This window comes from Sceloporus occidentalis, unplaced genomic scaffold (assembly GCF_023333645.1).
Source record: "Sceloporus occidentalis isolate IW3139 unplaced genomic scaffold, rSceOcc1.0.p SCAF_6, whole genome shotgun sequence".
Classification (NCBI taxonomy): domain Eukaryota; kingdom Metazoa; phylum Chordata; class Lepidosauria; order Squamata; family Phrynosomatidae; genus Sceloporus; species Sceloporus occidentalis.
This window is the reverse complement of record NW_028316986.1, coordinates 102693545-102710030: the sequence shown is the minus strand read 5'-3', so window position 1 is coordinate 102710030 and position 16486 is coordinate 102693545. Positions and strand designations below refer to the sequence as shown.

Genomic DNA, 16486 nt, shown 5'->3' with positions numbered 1-16486 from the left:
CCATAGGTTCAAAGGGATACTGAGCATCAAATCTAGTTTGAGCCTTAAAATAAACTCTTACATACTAGAATGTGTCTAGCAGATTCAATCACACTCTGCCTTCCTTGGAAAAAAAGCATAATCCTTAAAGTCTCTACTTATTTGTTGCCTTTATACAGCATCTAGCAGGCTTTCTGACACTCCTGCCAAATGATGTGATTTCTGAGCAGATTTTCAGGGGGTTCTAGTTTGGAGCTTGAAAGGCCTGCCTATTGCTCCCTCTGCAGACAGCTTCTTCACACCGGGCACTGGTTGAACCAGACTACTTTATCCACAGCTGTCTCCTCATTTGCACTTCCAAAGATGAGAATTAGTACTGTGTATTGGTATTACTGGGTATTGGGGTTAACACAACAGATATGAAAGGAGACATTTTGTTCACATGTGTATCCAAACATATCTGAAAGCATGTATCTCTCTTTAAAGGAATGTGCAACCCCCCACACTGGGGGGTGACTAAAAAGCAAATCAAGGCCAAACTAAATGATAAACTGGGTTTGCCATCATGGGCTTCATTCAGTGTTTCAATTATCAACACCAAAGAGGAATACATTCTATGGTTCTATGATTCTAGACAACATGACCATATGCTAAATTTCCAAAGCTGTCACCAGTGCTGAGTCAGACATGTTCAAGCCATGCTATCTCACTCAATCACAACATTGATTATGAATAAAATTTTTTTTTTTGTAATTCCAGATAAACCACAAATTAGTTGCAAAAAGCAGTTATCTTTTCCAGTGCAGGAAGGCAGAAACTGTTATTCTTGTCCCACACCTAAAATAAAATCAATTGCATACAATGTTCCCAAAGGGATGTAAGAAGTGAGGTTTTAATACCATAAACTATGTTAGCTGTATTATTGATTTTTGCTGCCTTACACCTTTTTAAAAAAAACACTAAATGCTATAATATTGTTACAAGATATTGGAAATGTGTGGCCCAAGTAAACTTCCACTTATCTTTAAGAAAAAATGCCCAATTCCTTTAAGGTGTGTTTAGGGAGATAATAAGAAACACTTGCAGGAGTTTTTTTTTTTCCTGTTTAGAATACTTAACTATAAGATAGATATAAAGTCAGATATAAGTGTCCCTTACCTAAACAACAAAAATTACCCTATGATGCAGGCATGATACTGTTTTCAAAGCTCAATTGAATTCTGCAGCTTTTATGATTCAGTAGTTCCAGTGCATGAAGAAATGACTCAAGGAAATCAATCTCTATTTTCATGTAATAAAGAAATGAACAGCTATATACTTCTGCTGTATGATACAATATGACATCCTCTCCACTCCCCACATTAACTAGCCTTCCTGTTTTATTGGGTTCCTTAGGAAAGGAAGCTGTCCAGCAAGTGGAAGACAAAGATCAATACTATTTGATTGTTTTTCCCTTTAGGATACTAATACATCCAAACATTTCACAACAGGCTGCCTATACTAGCAAAAACAAACATGCCAGTAAGATAATTAATGTAATGAGATTATTTCACTAGTGGTGGCCCTCATTTCAGATACTTCAGACACAGTCCAGGCAACCAGTAAAAGTAAAAGAGGTTGCACTCGCCTTTGTCGTGCAATAGTTTATACTCATAGAAAAGGTTTACTATATATGAATGGTTTCTGGTAAACCTGTAGCAGTCCTGTGCTTCCCTTGAATTTAGGAAATTAGACATTCTCAGTTTTTTAGAATTTAATTTGTTTAATTAATGGGGACCTATTTATATGTACATTTTATATTATAGACATCATCCAATGTTCTATTTCTCTTTGTGCTTATTTGAAAAACAACAACAAGGTCTCATTCACATTAATTTGCAACTGTGTAATAGATACCATTTACCCAAGGGAACTGTGTTTCTGAAATAATGTCATATACTAAATGTTGTAATTAGAACAATTTCTAATCAAAAACCAACATAGGACACTGCTGGGCAGCTGAGGAGAAACAATAATTATGTTTGCATATATCTCTGAAGAAGAGGTTTTTCCACGTCTACATGTGCTTCATGTAAGACATTATTTTTGCCATTTTAAATCTATATATCTATATATTTATATTGATATCTGTAGCTCTTTGTAATTCTAGGCATCTGTTGTGTTGCTGTGTCATCTTTATAGTGCCCTGCTGCCTAAGCCATTATTATTCAATATACAGAGAGGTTATTGTGTATGTTTTCCTATGGCCTATGAAATTTTCCTATGAAATTTTATGCTGCTACAGTTAAATACCATCCTTGATGCTGATAGTGAATTATATCCTCTTTCTCACTTTAATGCACATGAAAATAACAACTTCATTTTTCTTGTTATTTATTAGTTGATGTTGTTATATTTTATTTATCCTAATTAGGAGATTATGTCTTTACATATCTGTAAAGGAAGTCTTTAATATATGTATGTAGGCTTCCTTAACACACCCGTGCATAATGCAAAACTGTAAATCCAAACGACCCCATTTAATTCTTTGCCAATGACAGGCATGAAGTCAGCCTGTAATTCTTGCATTGCGAGCCATCTATATACAAGTTGATACTTGGCAAGTGGAGTAATGCAAAGCATGCATTTCTTCCCTTTTTTTTTTTTTTAAATCAAGGCTAAATGTCAAAACGATGCTGTAAAACCAATTAAGAAGAAAGAAAACAAGATTAGAGGTGCTACTTGAATTATTTATTATTGTGCACTGTTGCCAAGTCTTTAAATAAGTAGTTAATAGACCTTAGAGTAACTCTTTGCAATATAGTAATTTATTTAATGTGCAATTCAGCAATGCACAAACATTAATCTGAAAGACTCTATGACAGTCAATACCTTTGTAAAGAACAATAATAACTTACACAAGGTGCCTTCAGCAGGAGGCCAACATACTGCAATTGCCATTTGAAAATTCATGCAGTGGCACTATATAGCCACACACTTCTGGCTAATCTACAATCAGCAGCCAATGAGAAACAATTGCCAGACAGGCCCATATTCCTTAGTGTGATCAGTCCTTAGCCAAAGATGGCTGGTGGAAGTGGTGTCACTAGGGTTGGCATCACATGGTGGGGATAGTCATGGCGTCACGCCTCCCATTAGCCTCCTTCCATACCAGATTATACAGAATCCTTAGTCATGTTTTTTGTACTAATAGTACTCAAAAACTCCTGTATATCATTGAATGTAATGGCAATAGTTGTTACATAAACAAACAGCAAAACTAAAATTTCATCTTTAAATTACAATATAATATGCACTGCCTCAATAGTTATCATGTACATAATTTCAAGTAGTTAATGTGAACAGTTGGTAAGATGTGATGTTTTTAAAGAAATTTAAAATAATAATAATTAAAAACATGTTTTCATTAATTTAATAAAAACTCTGAGGCCTCTCCTTTCTCTTATGACTGAGCCTTGCCCTACTCACCCTATAGGTCCAGCATTTTAAAGGGGTGCAGGCAAATGCCACAGCCCATTTCTGCTCAAAGACAGATGTTTGGGAAGCAGTACTGTCACCCCCTCTTAGGATGTCACCTTAGGTGCACTCCACATCCCCCTACTGATGTCCCTGGGTGGTGGCATTGCTCACTGCCTAGAAGCAAAGGAGCTGCTAACTACAGTTGCCTTTAGCTACTATAGGATCTAATCACTGATGATGAAGGCAGTGTTAGGGCTTGTCCTCATTGGTCAGAATACTCTGGTTTGCTCCTAGAGTATTCTGATCCAGGAGCTGCCTCAGATTGCTGCTGTTACTTCCACACTCCATTGTGATGCTGGATGGCTGGCTACACATGCATCTTGATGTGTTGCCTGCCACCCTGCCGGCAGTGCAAGCTACTCCCTGTAAAGGTCAAAAACAAGGCACCCAGCATTAATCAGATGGTGGGGTGCCTCATTATGACCTCAGAGGGAGTGACTTGTGCCAGGAGGGCTGGTTCTGGATGGCACATTGGGATATGTGTGTAGATAGCAGTTCTGCATTGGTACAGAGTGCTCCAGATTTTCCTGAAAAATTCAGAGCAAAAGATGAGTTTTTCTTTAAAAAATCATTCTAGCCAAGCATAGGGTAGATTTGGTAAGGAGCTAGCCTCATGTCATGAAGACAGCCCACACTTGAATCACAGATTTGGCCCTGTATCATATAGGCAGATCATAGTGTGAGCAGAGCTTTAACTGGCCCATATAGATATGCCATTAGTGTTTGGAAGAGATGTTTCTTTGTATTGAGTCCACAGCACCAGGTAAAAGGTTTAGCCCTACTATTAAGCAAAATAAGGCAGGTGACTCAAACATATTTTTTTTAAAAAAAGGTAAAAGCCAGTTTTTTTTGCTTTATCATTGTGTTTTAACTATAAGTAAGGAAGAAGGAATAAAAAATGTCTTGCACTACCCCTAGTGTTAAGGATTCTTATAAATGGTGAATAGGCAATAGATGTTCTTTTGACATAGCCCTTGAGCAATTACATGAAGAGAACTTCCGTCGCCTATTCACAATTTATAAGAATCCTGAACACTAGGCCTCTCCTTTCTCTTACGACTGAGCCTTGCCCTACTCACCCTATAGGTCCAGCATTTTAAAGGGGTGCAGGCAAATGCCACAGCCCATTTCTGCTCAAAGACAGATGTTTGGGAAGCAGTACTGTCACCCCCTCTTAGGATGTCACCTGGTGCACTCCACATCCTCCCATTGATGTCCCTGGCTGGTGGCATTGCTCACTGCCTAGAAGCAAAGGAGTTACCTTTCAGAAGTCAGCAAAACACAACCCTCTTCCTCCAATGGATTTATAGCAGGTAATCTAATAATTATCTTTCTTTCTCCCAGTTAAAATGCAACTGAGTTGTTTGCACATAGCTGTTTAGCAACTGAGGGTGTAAATAACTTAAAGGCATTATATCCTCTCTGATGCTGGAAGCTAAGCAAGGTCAGCCATTTGGTGTCTTAGATGGGAGACTGCCATCAAATACCAGGTACTGTATGCTAAATCTCAGAGACTGCCAATGCATGGCAGGTACTGTAGGCTATATGGCAACCACTTCTGAGTATTACTTGTCTAAGAAAACCTTATGGAATTCATGGGGTTGCCATAAGTTAACAGATGACTTGAAGTCACAGAGAGCAAGAGAGAGCGAGAGAGAGCAGTTAGTAAGTATAAGAATAGTGCTTTTGAATTATTGTAACAGCAACATGCAAACAAAGCAAAGGAGGGTTTTTCTGGTAGCTACTAGATCAAGAATAGTCCTTTCAACAAACCTGTACTTGGCTACCTTTGCTGGGCACATCTCTTGTTAAACTGGGCATTATAATGGTGTGCAAACAGTGTGGTGAAGGATAAACTAATTGGTGGCTACTAACTGAGAGCTGGCAGGCCCAATCCATGCAAAAATAAACAACTAAGCAAAATAAGTCCAATTGTGTAGACCCTCATTTTGTACTGTGAATTTGCCACTGGAGAGTTAAATAAGAAAAACATAGAGGTTCCTGGTTACATGTAACAGAATATTTAATAATAATAGTAAAATATATAGACATTTCATATTCTGGGCTTAATTCCAAAGACTTATTCTCTTTGTGCTTGTTTGAAAAATAACAGCAAGACCTCACTCACATTAACCTGTAACTTTTTGTAATAGATGCTATCTATCCACAGGAAACTGTCTTTTTGAAAGAATACTACATACTATATTTTGTAATAACTGCTCTAATTAAAAACCAATGCAGGCCACTGCTGGGCAGCTGAGGCTCTATCTGCCTGTCTATAATACAGATAATGTCCTGTTGTATAGCTACATCTTTCAGATTCCATAGGCAAAGATCAATCTAAGCAATACCAGAAACGTGTATCTGAATTTTTATTCTGTCTAGAAAGATGGAAATTTGCATTACACAATCATAACATTAATCAATTTCAATTTTTGGATTTGCCATTTCCCACCTCATGCTCACATTCTTTTGCTTTGTTTTTATTCATTTATTTTTATTCAACATTTCTATGCTGCTTACTTGCAAAACTGGTGGCTGTAATAGTATTACTCCAAGTAGATGGTCTATAGACCAGCACTAGTGTGTGACTTATTGGATGCTGGTCAGTGGCAAGTTTCCAGGAAAGAAATGCAATGGGCACAAATATGATGCTGGTTCCAGGTGTATGGGTGGGGAAAACTGTATAGATTCACCACAGCAGACACGTTAATGATCACTGATTTATAATAAATGAAAATTAATTCAGAAAACCTAACACCATGACATTTAAAGTTAGTCAAGCCCTGGTTATCAAAAGACTTCCTCAGGAGGCTACATTGGCATCTTCTTGAGTGAAGCCATTTGTGTTCATCCATTCTTAGTACAAAATTTTAAACCTAGATTGTATTTTAATATTATAAGTCTAACATTGCAGTAATAAGCAGTATGGGTTATGAGGTGGTAATATAAATACATTTAGGTTTAGCCTCAAGAAGAGAAGGTTAAGGTGTGATATGATAGCCCTGTTTAAATACTTGAAGGGATGTCATATTGAGGAAGGAGCAAGCTTGTTTTCTGCTGCTCCAGAGACTAGGACCTGGAGCAATGGATGCAAGCTCCAGGAAAAGAGATTCCACCTCAACATTAGAAGGAACTCTGACAGTAAGGGCTGTTCAACAGTGGAACAAACTCCCTTGGAGCGTAGTGGAGTCTCCTTCCTTGGAGATCTTTAAGCAGAGACTGGATGGACATCTGTTGGGGATGCTTTGATTTAGATTTCCTGCATGGCAGGGAGTTCGACTGGATGGTCCTTGTGGATGGCCAACTCTATGATTCTATGATTCTAGGTTGCATCCACACTGCCAAAATAATCCGGTTTGACACCATTTTAACTGCCATGGTTCAATGCTATGGAATTCTGGGGAATGAAGTTTTGGGTGGCATGTAGCCTTCTCTGTTATAGAACTCCGGTGTGACAACAAACTACAATTCCCAGGATTCCATAGCACTGAGCCATAGCAGTTAAAGTGGTGCCAAATTGGATTATTTCGGCAGTGTGGATGCAGCCCTAGTAAACAAATAAATGTTAGTAAAGATGGCTAGACAGCATGTATCATGGAGTAAGAACTGGATAACCACACAAATTTCTATTGCTGGTGGGACACTCCCTGCCCCTGCCCTGATCATTAAAAAATATTTGGGTAAAAAAAAAAGGGGGGGGGCTGAGAATGGCACCTGCAGAAGTTTCCAGAGGATGTGGCTCTACTATTGAAAACATCAGTTTATAGTCTTCCTCCACAAATAAGGATTTTATGAAAAATGGAAGTGACTTTTATACTCTTCTGGATTCATTGGAAGGGGCTGGTGTGGCCTGCAAAGGTGGTGGGGGCGTATATGGGGGAAATGACCCCTGGAGCTTTCACACTTATCCACCCCATAATACAGCAGGATCAATATTCTAGACTAGAACATCATTATTTCAACTTATCTAAGTGGTCATTTATAGTAGAACTGGAGTCTTTAACTGACTATGCACATAATTATGGTCAGGATTTCACCCCTAACAATTTGTTTCTTTAAGCATTTGAGAAAGATTGTGTTATGAACATTTTATATGATGTGCGTGTGGGTCAGAAAGATCTTTTGAAATAAAAACAACAAAAGGTTTATGAGAGTGAAAATGTAAAGAAAAAGAAAAATTAAATCCTGCTAGACAAACGTTTCTCCCTTTGAACTTAAAAATTAGACGGTAGTATTTAATTAATTCTGGAACTGCTCCAGGTACTAAATTAATATTGGCAAAGCAATGAAAAGTGTCCAGCACTTCAGCGGCAACTGATATTATATGCCTTAACTTAACTAATAGTAGTATGTACTACTTGTGTTTGTCCAAGTCATTGTTAATTCCACTCCCAAAGTTTTCTAGTTCTAAGTGTATGGAAATGAATGTTGTCAACAGTATTAGAAGAACATAAAATTATCTGTTATTAAAAACAGAGCACACTTTTCCAGAAGAAATATATTACCCAACTGTAAAATAATATGTTTGCCATTCACTGTAATGCTTCAGCATTACAGCTCAATCTCCTAAAAAGCTGACATGGAAAATAGCAGTGTAATAAACCAATTCATCATAATGTGCAAAAGAAAGCACTGGAATAAATTGTGATAATCTTTCAAAAACTAGCAGCTTTTAAAAGTATTAATTTCTACTCCAGATAATTGGAAAGGACACCTGGGTGGTCAGGCAATATTTTTCAAAGGATTGCCATGTCAGAAACTCAAGATTGTCTTTGGAGTCAGGAACAATCGTTTAGTGCTAAATGACACTGAATCTTGCAAATGGGTCTTCCTAGATGGTATTGCTGCAAATTACCAAACTGAACTTCCCTCAAGGTCAGGTATGAAAAAGGACAGGTATCATAATGGCCTTAGTAGAAGTCTGAACAAGTCTTTAAGTTTAGCACAAATGGACACTGGCTGTGTTCCTGCCATAAAATCTGCTTAATGACCTGACAATTGATCAAGTTCCCATGTATAGCCCTGCGGACTACAATGAGAGCTGAATTTTGAATGGAAGGAACTAGCTTTTCTGCTTATGCACCCTGTAAACATTGTTACTTGACTTTCCAGTGCTAACAGATGTAAATATTGTGGCATATTCTGTAGTGAAAGCAAGAAGTGCTTCAGTGAAACGAAGGTAGACAGCTTAGAATGATCACACTATCTCAATGCAAGTTTTACCCCCTCTCGCTCATTCTATAACCTCTGTTGGTGTTTTGCCTGCATAAATATCAAGGACACATGTGTTTAAAGCAGTTATGCCCTTTCACAATGTTTATGCTCAGCAATCACAGTGAGTAGACAGGTGTGTTACAATATGAATCCATGAAGAAGAGCAGGATCATGAAGATTCAAAGAAGAAAGAGGCTGTAGCAATGAACCATGCTCATATTTAATACAAATACCATAAACAGCAAACAAAAGTTCAGGAGGAAGTATTTGAACCTTTTAGAGATGTGCTGCCACCCCCTCCCCCATTAATGGTTCAATGAATGAAAATAAACCAATAAACCTCAGGATTTGTTGAGATGGCATGGGAAGATACCTACTGAAAAGGAATTACGAGTCCCCTATTCTCTATGTGGGTGCAAGGTGAGATGGTAAGTGATGTGAGCTTGTGTGAACACATGTGCATGCATATCTATTAAACTTACTCAAATTATCCAAAGCTGTATTTCCAAAGCTTTGCTGTTGGTCTTGCAGTGGCTGAAAGTTCACATGCATTTAAGAATACTTCAGTAATCGCTTCAAAATCTTCTCATTCTTCAATAAATTACCAGAGGTAAAAGGGTGGGAAAAAGACTAACAGCATATTTTAGTATAAAGCTGTTCTACTCATTGCTAAGCCTTAAGAAAACCATTTCTCCTTTTAGTACAGGGAAAAATGTACAACAGTTAGGAAACCACCCAATGATATTGCACTGGGCAAGGGAGTGTACACATCCGGGGAAGCCCTGGTGCTTAAATGGGAAACCAGTTCATATGAATTTGGCTCTAGGGCTCAAGGTTGCTTAATTCTGGAAAAAGGAAACTTCTTAGATTCCTAAGGTACTCTTTTAGAGTTCAAATATCACTACAAACTGCATCAGTAGAGCAAGAGCAAAAACAATTCCCATTATCTATCCTGAATATGTTTCAGTGCCAGTAGACCCACTAAATGAAATCCCAACGCCATTCTGTATTACCTGCCTGCTTTCATCTCTCTGGTAATGCAATGCAACTGTTTTTTTTAAAGTGACACCTCGCCTCACATATCCACCGTTAGAAGCCCCCAATTCTATTACTGTATTTATTTTAAAAATCACACTGACTACTTTAATAATCTGAGGTTTAGAATGATTCATTTAATGAGGTCTACAAATGTGCCAGATTTCAATCCTATCTGACAAACGCTGCCAGTTGTCACTCCACCCATTGCCACCCACTCACTTCACATTGTGGCAAGAGCTGCTTGAAATGAAAGGAGGCAGGTACCAGCAGTGGTGCTCTCCATGCTGAATATTTTTTTCTGCAGCATGAAAAAAATTACATTCCTGCTCTGCTTTTTTTTTTCTTTTTTGTGGGGGCAATTGTGATGAAAAATGGTATACAACATAGAGTCAGTCCAAGTTAACAGTTCCAGAGTGATAAGTGTAATGGTTTGTTTATTGGGGTTTTTTGGTATATATTTTGGAAAGGATGTCTTTAAGTTTCTCTCTCTGTTGATTGATTTATATGTAAATCAACCATTTGTGAATTTAGTGGATAATAAGTCCTTAATAACATCATTTGCCATGCAGGCAACAGTTTCCTCTGCACAGGGCATAATATTTCTGATCAGAAATATTATTTTCTGAACAAAAAACTCCACTTCATGCACAGAAACTGCTGTTTTCTAAGCAAATCAACCACATGCAAATTTGGTGCAAAATAAGTCTCCAATTACAGTATTTTCTGTTAAGGAAAAAGCAACATGGGATATACAGTGAAAGAAATAAAACATGTATGTGAGAGTCAGGATGACTCAGCAAAAGCAATTAGAAGCCACACAGGTGTAAAAGGTAATGTAATTAACAAGTCCTAAATGCCAAGGACAGAAATGCAAAGTGGATAATTGAACACACCTGAGAATTGTTAAGTGGACAAGGTGAGATGATGAAATCATCAATTCTGGGTAGAAACAAGAGAACCAATGAAAATGGATGTACACGCCCACTGGGTGGATACTGACAAGAGTGGGTGGTGTTTTCCAATGACTATAATAATTGCTATGAATCCCAATGTATTTTGTGGGTAGTAGCAGTGGGTAGTAGTTGGTAGTTGAGGAGTATTGTTGGAGTTGTGTTGGATAGTTTTGGAGCTGTATATAGTAGAATAAAGTAGATCTTTTATATAAGACTACTGAGTTGTCTGGTGTCTTGGGTGAAGATACAAGAGCCAGCTGGATCCTGAAGAAGTGTGAAGACTTCTGTGGAAGCAAGAGTGAGAAGGCTTGGAGAGTTTGTCAGGGTCTTCAGCCTATTCTCTGTAACTCTGCTGCTTTAGAGCAAAGCTTTAACCACTGGCCAAAACTGGTCAGCGCCGGTGCGTAACAAGGTGGTGAGTTCGAGCCAGAGGTGAAGAGCTACAACTCCCATCATCCCTGACATTTTCTGTATAGGAAGAAGTTTTTCCTTTGTAGAAAACAATTTTTTCATTGCAAAAACTGCTCTTTCTTACACAGAAAGAAACTGTTTGTTTGTGAAGTCAAAGGCTTTCATGGCTGGCATCCATAGATTTTGTGGGTCTTTTTGGCTATGTGGCCATGTTTTAGAAGAGTTTATCCCTGATGTTTTGTCAGCATCTGTGGTTGGCATCTTCAGAGAGATGAAAGCTTAAAAAACCAACAAAAAACTGTTTCTTTCTTTTTCTGCTTAAAACAGTCATGTGTGAATTTTGCACAAAATAAATTCCAAAGCACAAAAATTTGTTGCCAAGCTAGAATTCTTCTTGTCCAGGATCTTTTATTCTACTGAAGCATTCCAAAACTGATTTATGTAAACTTGTGAGCAGAGGGGACATGCTAGCCCCATTCCCTTCTTGGTATAATTTATGTCAGGATAGAATTCCTGAAACTAGGAAAATTGTTCCATGAGATGTTTCATAAAAGGTTCAGATGCTTTATAAAGCAACATACCAGAACAAAGAAGGTCATGTTTGCTGGTCCCAAGTGCTGTCCCTCAGGATTTGGCTTGGAAGTTAAAGACAAAGTAAGAGTGCGGTTGTAAGGGTTAAGTGGTAAGCAAGCACAATTTGTGATGTTGCACATCATTCCTGATTAAGGCAGGCAGCTGGACAAGTCTAGAAAGACCCTTTGCTTTCGAACAATCATCCTAAATCTCTCTGTGGAAGTTCGCATCACTTTCCCTCTGCCCACCTCCCATCTTCTTACCCACAGCATGTAGCAAAACTGCTAGACAGTAGCATTTCCAGAATGCTTGCTTTATCTCCTTGCCACATGGAAAAGGAAGAAGGCTAGTGATGGGCAAGTTAACCAGAAGAATGCAACAGCTAGTACCATTTGTAGGATTAGTAGAACCACCATCCCAACTGCTTCAGTATCCACTGATGTTTAGGATTCCTAAAAAGTGTGTGTGTGTGTGTGTGTGTGAAGTCACTCCCACCTTCCCTCTCCTTTGCCGTAAACAGCAGCCAGATGTCCCCATTCAAATACGATTTTCACCCTGATCCTACTCATTTCCCTCTATACATTAATTGTGCTTCTGTTGAACAGAATGTACTCCCAAATAAATATTCATTGGATAGTAGCTTTAGTTGTTTATAGCTCTACAGGCAACAGGCTCACAACTCCACCCATTTTGCTTCTTTTACTACAAGACTTCTCTGGATTGCTTTTTTTTTTTTAAAAAAAAAAAGCAAATTCCAATATTTAGTCTAACAAAGGTTGTGTGTGTGTGTGTGTGTGTGTGTGTGTAATGTAGGAGAGTTTGGGCTAGGGAGCTCAAGTGGTGATTTGCAGTTGTGTGGCACCAAGTTTCAGAATTCATGAATCAAATCTTTGGTGCCATGTTTCTTGTTTTATATAATTGAGAAATAACACCTCCTCCTTTCCCTCACACTTATTCACCGCCTTCCTGAAGAGACAGGGAAAACAACTGCCAAAGGAGGTGGATTCTTCACATTCTCCCTTAGAGAGCTTCCTTATCTATGCTATGACTCAGAAGTAGGTCAACCAGCCTATTTCCAAAATATCACACTGCTTTCTGAGCAGTTTTACAGCTATGTTCCCCAACTCTCCTGCATAGATATTTTTTAAGAGGGAGGGAGAGAGAAATAATAGGAGAATGATCTGCTGTTGGACATTATTTTTAGCTTTTAAATAAATCTGTCATGCTAGCTGAAGCTCAGCCTAATGACAATAATTATACAGGCTGTTAAGAAATCCGATTAGGTGAGCTAGGAAACCCATAGCAACTATTGTCACTCACTTTCTTGTATGACAGGGTTGTCATTCTGGTAATCATTGGAGCATATGCCTAATAACTGCTTGAACTTAAGACCATTTTCTTGGGAGGCGGGAGCCCGCAAGTTGGAAATTGACTACAAATCACAGAAACAAACTGAATCCAGTAACACTATACTAGATCAAAAGGCTTTTATATTAACTTTACTACCTTCCCCTCTCTCGATGTAGAAACCCTTTTGCAATTCAGCTGTTGTCATGTGGGAAAAGAGGAGTAAAGAAAAAAAATTATGAATCATCAAAAAGATATGACGTAAGAGAAACATCAGTACTGAAATTCTGTGTTATCTCTCCAGAAAGAACATGGATCTCAAGAATTAGGGCTACAGGATCACAGTGGATTTACATAATGGTGAATCCAGATAAGGCATCAGACTCCCACTAGTTCTGAATGCTTTGGCAAGCTTTTTCTTTGGGGGGGGGGAGTGTGGGGAAGAGTCACCCTCTTTTGTATTAAATCAACATAGCTATTCATATTATTCTGCAAAAATGTCCTCCTTTCTGGCTTCTTGTTCACATGCTCTTTATATCATTTCTCTTAAGGATGGAGAGGTTGAGGGTGTGAATAATGCAATCTGGTGACCCTGTGGGTGTACCACTGTCCAAACTATCCACCCATCCCTTTCCCATACAGTCATAGGTGTATGCTTTAGTAACCTGATGGAATCCTTTTTATTCACAGTAAAAACATTATCACCTACATTTAATTTTTAAATGCTTTTCTTTCAGTGATTCCACATCAACATCTTGGCAAATGAACTGGGATTCTGGGAGCTGAAGTCCAAAGCACCTGGGAGGCCAGAGCATGGGAATCACTGTGCTAAAGAAAAGCTACTGGCATTAGTGGGAGAACACACAAATAGTTATTCACCTTTCCTGATCTTTGCATGCATCTTATAGAAGGAAAATTTTGAACACCAGCATGCTGTTAGGCGCAGTAATCATAGCTTTCATTCTGCTTGTATTCACTCTAAGTTTTAGGGCAGTGGTCCTCAAACTGTGATCTTTAAGGGAATTTTGGACTTCAGCTCCCAGAATCCCAGACTATTAGCCAACATGGCTGAGGCTTCTGGGAGCTGAAGTCCAAAATCTCTTAAAGGGCACAGTTTGGAGACCACTGATTTAGGGATTTCAAAATGGGCATCTATCTGTGAAAAGAAAGGTCTGCCCATGTTACAGTTCACTGTTCCCGAATATCTTCAAAAACAGCATTACTTTGATTCACTTTACACTTTAAATGTGTGAAGACATGTGTATCACAAACAGGCCACACCTTCCCCTGTGATTCCCTCTAAAAGTAATTGAATCATACAATCACATAGTATATTAGCTTTTCCTTATGTTTCACAATCAGCTGCTAGTGGAAGGGAATGGAGCTGGGGTGGAAAAATGTTAACATAGTGATGTCTCATCATCACAGCTACAGGACTTGGCAGTGGACTTTGAATTACATTGTTTACACTGAAAAAAACATATTACATGTTCTAACATGTAACTTCAGGATATTATAGTGTGCATTGAGGTATACAGAGGAAGAGATGTGGGCATCCATTGCCTAGTCTGGATCATCTCTTCAAATATTTTCAATCAATACTGGATGACTTACAACTGAATACTTTCAATGAAAACGTTCATGCCTGAGGTAGTGTGAAGCTCTCATCTCTGATATTTGAGTCATACATTGTAAATCAACACTTTATACAGCAGACATATAAAGATACATGTATGAGCAAGCCATTCCTTGGTCTCACCCCTATCTTGGGAAAGCCCTCATAAAGTTTCACTCCTCCAGATTCCACGGCAAGAGGGATGATTCTCAAGACATATGTTTGTATACACACACACGCACACACACACACACATGCCGTGTGTATTTCCTCCTTGTCTTATATGTAGGAGAGAAAGAGACTGCATCTTGCTGCACAACACATGCTTTGCATGCAGAAGACTCCAAGTGCAGCCTGTGGTAGCTCCTCTTTTTTCTTTATTCTTTAAAGATTAGTTGTAAGAAGGGAAGACTGCTGCCTGACAACTACTGTCAGTCACAGTATCTGGAATTGGACTCAATAGTCTGATTAGATATAAAACAATTTTATATCTCTGTGTGCGCGCATGTGTGTATTTATACCTATATAGAGAGTGGGGGAATAGGAATGTGTTACTATATATAGGGGGGGGGGGGGAATAAGAGTGTGTTACACCTCCTTGAAGATTCTCATTATTTTATTAAACACTGCATTTTCTATCAGTAGCAGACTGATGAGATTCATAATTCCAGCAAGGACAATGGGATTACATAATTTTCTGGTGCTCATTTGCTCATGAAAAAAGCATGAAATTGCACAAATGAGCATGCAGAGCTCATTTTCTAGGGCAGCTAGAAAGAAAGCATGCTTTTAGTATAGGCGTCCATGCTTGATGGCTACATGAGGAGAATAAGGAAATTTCTGATGAAAAGATAAAAGGTAAGGGTTGGATATTAAAAGTGCATCACAATAGGGCTAGTTCTCACTGTTTGGGCCTACAAAAGTAAAATTAAATCTATATGAAGTCTGACTGATTATTAATGATAAATGGTAATGTCATTGGTGAGGTTGTTAATAAATTAAATAATAAGAACAAACCAATAATAAATAAACTATATTAAATATAAATGGTGCTTTGAGCATTGGACTACCACTCTGGAGACCAGGGTTCAATTCCTTGCTTGGTCATGGAAAACCACTGGGTGACCTTGGGTAAGTTACATACTCTCAGCTCCAGAAAACCCTGTGATGGGTTCAACTTAGGGTCTCCATAAGTCAGAATTGAGGTGAAGTCGCACAACAACAACAAATATTAAATGGTATAAAAATGGATGAATAGCCAAAATGTTCATGATTCATCATTTAAAAGAATAAACTTAAATTAGAGACAATGCCATTTGAAGTTTATGTTTCATGCAAGTTCTCTGTTTAAAACTGAAGCCATATACCATTTTACCATATACAAAGTTACCTCTCTAAAGCAGAAAATATACTTTATAATGGCAAGAAGTAAGGTAGATGTGAATAGCATAATAAAATAATAGTGGTTCCTGATTCAACAGATCCATTTAACTTTGTGGAATACTAAAACCATAAACTAACAATGCCTGAAACAAATTGTTCAAACAATATAGAAATATTGAACAGATTTCAATTTATAAATTCCCTCCCTTGCAGTTATTTGGATCAAATTACATTGAAAATTGTCAGGCTATAACGCTGCTCACAGTCTGCTTTTTAAAAAACCCTTTTCTTTCTATCTTTTAGTGAGATTTGCAGAGGTGAAATTTGAACTTGCCTTGCATGTTAAGTTTCTTAACAACTATTATGCACAAGCCAAAATACATAAGCAATGTAACTACCATATAAGGAGAACGTATTAGATCTGGCTCCACTAACAGACAATTACAGAAAA

At 38.1% G+C, this 16486-nt stretch overlaps 1 protein-coding gene across 7 annotated transcripts in view; it reads right to left on the bottom strand.

Annotated features, from left to right (window-relative positions):
* HS3ST5 (heparan sulfate-glucosamine 3-sulfotransferase 5) overlaps nt 1-16486 on the bottom strand; it is a 220883-nt gene that overhangs the window by 82820 nt on the left and 121577 nt on the right. The window lies entirely within an intron of this gene.